This window comes from Neophocaena asiaeorientalis, unplaced genomic scaffold, assembly GCF_003031525.2.
Source record: "Neophocaena asiaeorientalis asiaeorientalis breed wild unplaced genomic scaffold, Neophocaena_asiaeorientalis_V1.1 scaffold222, whole genome shotgun sequence".
NCBI lineage: Eukaryota > Metazoa > Chordata > Mammalia > Artiodactyla > Phocoenidae > Neophocaena > Neophocaena asiaeorientalis.
In genome coordinates this window covers 124,709-131,963 of record NW_020174575.1, presented here as the reverse complement: position 1 = coordinate 131,963, position 7,255 = coordinate 124,709, and positions in this window count along the sequence as shown.

The window sequence follows — 7,255 nt, the reverse complement described above, 5'->3', positions numbered from 1 at the left end:
GATAAACCAACCACCTCTCTCAGTCTTGACAGAGTGATGTCCTATAAAAGATGAACCTTGTCACCCAGCCTGGACTATGCTCTTGGTTGTCTCTTAAACCTTTTTGATTGTTCCAGCTTACTTGTTTTTTCTTAGTGGTTCCCAGCAGTTGAGGGTGTGCCAACATCCATCAGTGTTCTAAAGGAGAGAACTGATGTCAGCATTTAGTGAAGGCTGGTTGTAAGCTAGATCATCACACAGCAGCTGGGAAAGTATCTAATTAGGCCCCTTTGAGGGAGAAATTAGGAAGTGTGCATTTTTCCTACTCTTCTGTACTGGGCCTCAGTGTACAGCTGAGGGGGTACTCTTGAATCCATTAGAAATTTCTTCTTTGTTTGCTACAGTCCTGAGGGACTTCTGAATGCAAACCCCATTGGCTATCAGAGAAAGGCACCTAGAAATTCATTAATCAGGTGGCTTCTACAAAAGCTGGGGTGCCATATGTGTGTCTTAACACATTACATGGAGATACTGGCAACTTGGAATGAACTAGAGGGAGATGGCTGCGGAAGTGTCCTCAGGCTTCCCCGATTTCTGGGATGGATGGCAGTCAGTCCCTAGATTTTTGCTAAATTAGAAATCTGACCCTCAGACATCAGCTTTTGAAGTATGCAAACAGAAATCTTTCAGGAAAAGACTGGGAGATGGACATTTCTGCCTGCTCCCTCTGTGCTTAGTCCTAGCACTATAGCCAGTTAAAAACTACTTCTTTGTTTGCTACAGTCTCTGTGAGACCTGAATGAAAACCCCATTGGCTATCAGAGCCAGGTGAACTGGGGACCCATCATGTGGGCAGCAGTCACAGAATTTTGGGAACAGACATGTACAATAACTTCTTCCAGGGAGATACTGGAAACTTGGAGCAGGTCCTTTTGATGGTATTTTCTTGTTCACCCAATGTGTGTGAGTCACTCAGCAAGTTTCTGGATTTCTTGCAGAGGGAATTGTTATGTATGCAGCTATTCATTTATTGTAGTCTTGGGAAGAGGGAACGCTGGAGCCTCTTACGTTGCTAACTTTGAGACTGCCTTTTTGAAGAGAGTATTTTAAAAGTCCTCTCAACCATTTAGAATTATGCAGAAAAGAATTTTGTATCACATATATTGATTTTCAAATGTTAATTGATTTTGCATTCCTGGAGAAAATTCCATTCAGTTGTGGTATATTTTTCTTTTCCTCTGTTGCTGGATTTGTTTTCCTTGTACTTTGTTGACAATTTTTGTGTCTAATTTCACATATACAGACAAGTTGGTCTACTGTTTTCTTTTCATGTGATGTCTTTGTCTAATTTGATATGAGAGTAATAGTGTCGAATGGAACGAGTGGCAGAGTGTTCCCTCCTATTTAACTTTCTCAAAGACTTTGTGAAGAATTTAATTTTTAAACTGATATCTCCTTGGACCGGGGCACAAACCCATGTCCCGTGCATCAGCAGGCAGACTCTCAACCACTGCACCACCAGGAAAGCCCCATGCATCTTTTTGATTTATGGTTTTCTCTGGATATATGCCCAGGAGTGGGATTGCTGGATCATATGGTAGCTCTATTTTTAGTATTTTAAAGAACCTCCATACTGTTCTCTATAGTGGCTTTATCAATTTACATTCCCACCAACAGTGTTCCCTTTTCTCCATACCCCCTCCAGCATTTATTTTTTGTAGATTTTTTGATGATGGCCATTCTGACTGGTGTGAGGTGATACCTCATTGTAGTTTTGATTTGCATTTTCCCCTATTCTCTCTCTCTCTCTCTCTCTCACCAGCTGTTAACCTTCTGGGGATTCCCTTGTATGTTATTTGTTGTTTTTCCCTTGCTGCTTTTAATAATTTTTCTTTGTATTTAATTTTTGATACGTTGACTAATGTGTGTCTTGGCATGTTTATTCTTGGATTTATCCTGTATGGGACTCTCTGAGCTTCCTGGACTTGATTGACTATTTACTTTCCCATGTTAGGGAAGTTTTCAACTCTAATCTGTTCAAATATTTTCTCAGTCCCTTTCTTTTTCTCTTCTTCTTCTGGGATCCCTATCATTCGAATGTTGGTGCATTTGATGTTGTCCCAGAAGTCTCTGAGCTTGTCCTCAATTCTTTTCATTCTTTTTTTTTTTTAATTCTGTTCTGTGGTAGTTATTTCCACTATTTTATCTTTCAGGTCACTTATCCATTCTTCTGTCTCACTTATTCTGCTATTGTTTCTTCTAGAGAATTTTTATTTCATTTATTTTGTTGTTCATCATTGTTTGTTTGCTCTTTAGTTCTTCTAGGTCCTTGTTAAATGTTTCTTGTATTTTATCCATTCTATTTCCAAGATTTTGAATTATCTTTACTATCATTACTCTGAATTCTTTTTCAGGTAGACTGCCTATTTCCTCTTCATTTTCTTGGTCTGGTGAGTTTTTACCTTGCTCCTTCATCTGCTGCATATTTCTCTGTCTTCTCTTTTGATTTAACTTACTTTGTATGGGATCTCTTTTTCGCAGGCTGCAGGTTCATAGTTCCCTTGTTTTTGGTGTCTGCCTTCAATGGGTGTGCTGGTTCAGTGGGTTGGGTAGGCTTCCTAGTGGAGGGGAATGGTGCCTGTGTTCTGGTGGGTGGGCTTAGATCTTGTCCTTCTGGTGGGCAGGACTGCATATGGTAGTATGTTTTGGAGTGTCTGTGACCTTATTATGATTTTAGGCAGTTTCTCTGCTAATGGGTGGGATTGTGTTCCTGTCTTGCTAGTTGTTTGGCATGGGGCATCCAGCACTGGAACTTGCTGGCTGTTGGGTGGAGCTGAGTCTTAGCATTGAAACTGAGATCTCTTGGAGCCCTCTAGCTGTTTTATATTAAGTGGGCCCAGGAGATCTCTGGTTGTCCAATGTCCTGAACTCAGTTCTCCCACATCTGAGGCTCAGGCCTGACACCCAGCCAGAGCACCAAGACTCTGTCAGCCACACAACTCAGAAGAAAATGGAGAAATAAAAAAGAAAAAAGTATATTAAAATAAAATAATAATAAAAAAGAAGAGGGCAACCAAACCAATAAACAAACCCACCAATGATAGCAAGTGCTAAAAACTTACTAAGATAAACATAAAAATCAGAAACAAATCAGTCGCAGACAGCATTCCCCAAGTCTACAGTTTTTCCCATAGTCTACTGCCTCAATTTTGCGAGGATTCATTCTCTATTCAGGTATTCCACAGATGCAACGTACATCAAGTTGATTGTGGGGATTTAATCTGCTGCTCCTGAGGCTGCACACAGAAATTTCACTTTCTCTCCTTTGTTCACACAACTCCTGGGGTTCATCTTTGGTTTTGGCCCCACCTCCTCATGTAGGTCACCCTCAAGCATCTGTTCCTGCCCAGACAAGACAGGGTTAAATCAGCAGCTGACTAAGGGGCTCTTGCTCACTCATGCTGGGGGGAAGGGAGTGGTACAGTAGTTTAATTGGAATGCAGGGTGAGCCTGCATTTGCAGAGGCCAGCATGACATTGCAACAGCCTGGGGTGCACCATGTGTTCTCCCGGGGAACTTATCACTAGATCACAGGACCCTGGCAGTGGCATGCTGCACAGGCTCCCAGCAGGGTGTGGATAGTGACCTGTGCTTAGACACAGGATTCTTGGTGTTTGCAGCAACAATGTTAGCATTTCATGCCCGTCTCTGGGGTCCGAGCTGATAGCTGTGGCTTGCGCCCGTCACTGGAGCTCATTTAGGTGGTGGTATGCCTTTTGTGGGAAGACAGGGAAGGAATCCCCTTTCCTCATGCACCCCAAAACAATGGTCTCTTGCCTCTTAGGCAGGTCCAGACATTTTCCCAGACTCCCTCTCAGTTAGCTGTGGCACACTAGCCCCCTTCCGGCTGTGTTCATGAAGCCAACCCCAGTCCTCTCCCTGGGATATGACTTCTGAAGCCCAAGCCTCAGCTCCCAGCTCCCACCTGCCCCAGCAGGTGAGCAGGCAAGCCTCTCAGGCTGGTGAGTGCTGGTCAGCACTGATCCTCTGTGTGGAAATCTCTCCGCTTTGCCCTCTGCACCCTTATTGCTGTGCTCTCCTTCATGACTCCAAAGCTTCCCCACACCCACCTCCCGTCTCCACCAGTGAAGGGGATTTCTAGGGTGTGGAAACTTTTCCTCCTTCACAGCTCCCTTCCAGAGGTGCAGGTCCCATCCCTATTCTTTTGTCTCTGTTTTTTTCTTTTGCCTTACCCAGGTATGTGGGAAGTTTCTTGCCTTTTGGGAAGTCTGAGGTCTTCTGCCAGCATTCAGTAAGTGTTCTGTAGAAGTTGTTCCACATGTAGATGTATTTTTGATGTATTTATGGGGAGGAAGGTGATTTCCACATCTTACTCCTCTGCCATCTTGAAGGTTCCTCTAAAATCGAGTATCTTTAATCAGCCATAATCATAGGAGGAATGTAATGGGCTTACATTGAAGCTCTACTTCTCTCCTTAGTTCTCCTGTTTATATTAACTTAGTGACATAAGTTTGACTTTGGGCCCTCCTTTCTCAGCTGCCCTCCTTTCTCAAGCTCTCGCAATGAAGGAGCTACTAAAGCAACTTGTTTAGCCATAGAGCCAGGTAAAGGTGGTAGGTGAAGTACTTGTTTCAGTCTTTCTATTTATATAACTCTTTAAATATCTATAAGCAGACCACCACTAGGTAGAGTTTTCTTGAAAGAAAAGACCTGGGTTTCCTGAAGACAGCAGTGTAGAACTATACTGCCACAACCTTTATGGCTGAACTTTATGTTGTCTCTTGTATAATAGTGTTGGCTGACACAGTTAGAGAAAGTTTCCAAAATGAGGTTGTAGGCTTTGGCCCCACAGACTGAAATTCCTTCCATTCAGTACTCTACCACATTAACTTGATGTTTGGTTTATTAAGATGCTTCTTGCAGAGTGACATAACCAAGATTTTGACACAGGTTATTTTTGAATTTATTCCCTCTCACAAGAAGTACAACTAATAACTATTCATAAATAAGACAACACTGAGAAAATTCTACAACATGGGGGTAAGCCTGAAGAACCCACACACACACTGAAACACAGAGACTGAGACAGACCACATTAGAAAAGTAAGATGGTCCATCGACAGATAAATGGATAAAGAGAATGTGGTATATATATACAGACACATATATATGTGTGTATGTATACACACATATACTTATGATATCTCTTATATGTGGAATCTAAAAAATAATACAAATGAATGTATATGCAAAACAGAAGCAGACTCACACATATAGAAAACAAACTAGTCATTACCAAGGAAGAGAGGGAAGTGGGAGGGGCAAGATAGGGGTATGGGACTAAAAAGAACTATTATGCATAAAATAGACAAGCAACCAGGATATATTGTATAACACAGGAAATTATAGCCACTAACTTATAATAACTTTTAATGTAGCATAAGGTGTAAAAATACTGAATCACTTGCTGTATACATGAAACTAATATAATATTATGAATCAACTATGGTTAAATTTTTTAAAAAATGAAGAAAGCCTTGCCATAACACCTGAGAAGATGCTTAGAGCTGACTCTCCTCTTCCACCCAGGTAGGGGAGCTAATTCATAGCCCTGACCACTGCTGAGTGTAGCTCCTGGCACTGCCCAAACACAAAGCCTTCCCTGAGCATGTAGGAAGGTGTGTGACACAGCAACACTTGAGTGGAGGTCTTGGCTGGCAGCAGTGACCATTTATACAGCAAACCTGGTGGCTCTGGCCAAAAAATTCAGTACACTGTCTTGCAATATTTGGGTCAGCAGACAGTGAACAGTGCAGACCTTGGGGTACTTTCTGCTGCCCTGTCAGGGAAGGAAAGTTAATCCTCAGAACGAAACTACTTCTGAATACAGTACCTAATCCCAACCATACAGGAAGCCTAACCAGAAAACCCAGCACCTTTGAGGTCCATCCTACAGCCTTTCTTGGGCAGAGAACTTAGCCAGCATTCCTTTACAGCTGTTCTCAGCAAGTGGCAACCACCACCTCCAACCTCAGAGTGCACACAGTGGACTTGCCCCAAAATAGACCCTGTAACAAGCCCCACCTGCCCAAGAACACTACCAGCTGACACATTGAGAACTCCACCAGGTTGACTGGTGAAGAACTGTCTTTGCCAAAGTGAACCTGTAAAGGCTGGAAAAGGAGACTACTTACTCAATGCACACATACGAATGTAAGGAATCAAGAATCATAAAAATTAAGTTAGACATGACACACACCATCAAAGGAAACTAATAAAGCTCCAAAACATCCTAAAGAAATGGAGAACTATGAACTGTTAGACAAAGAATTCAGAATAATCTTCTTCAAGGAGTAACTAAAAAAATACACAGGCACATAAATCAAACTAGAAAACAATGCATAAACAAAACAAGAAATAAATAAATAAAAATTTCTTCAACAAAGAAATAAAAATCATCAATAAAACTCACAATCAAAACACCAACAAACATCATCCTCAATGGTGAAAAACTGAAAGCATTTCCACTAAGATCAGGAACGAGACAAGGTTGTCCACTCTCACCGCTCTTATTCAACATAGTTTTGGAAGTTTTAGCCACAGCAATCAGAGAAGAAAAGGAAATAAAAGGAATCCAAATCGGAAAAGAAGAAGTAAAGATGTCACTGTTTGCAGATGACATGATACTATACATAGAGAATCCTAAAGATGCTACCAGAAAACTACTAGAACTAATCAATGAATTTGGTAAAGTTGCAGGATACAAAATTAATGCACAGAAATCTCTTGCATTCCTATATATTAATGATGAAAAATCTGAAAGTGAAATCAGGAAAACACTCCCATTTACCATTGCAACAAAAAGAATAAAATATTTAGGAATAAAGCTACCTAAGGAGACAAAAGACATGTATGCAGAAAATTATAAGACACTGATGAAAGAAATTAAAGATGATACAAATAGATGGAGAGATACACCATGTTCTTGGATTGGAAGAATCAACATTGTGAAAATGACTCTACTAGCCAAAGCAATCTACAGATTTAATGCCATCCTTATCAAACTACCACTGGCATTTTTCACAGAACTAGAACAAAAAATTTCGCAATTTGTATGGAAACACAAAAGACCCCGAATAGCCAAAGCAATCTTGAGAACGAAAAAAGGAGCTGGAGGAATCAGGCTCCCTGACTTCAGACTATATTACAAAGCTACAGTAATCAAGACAGTATGGTACTGGCACAAAAACAGAAA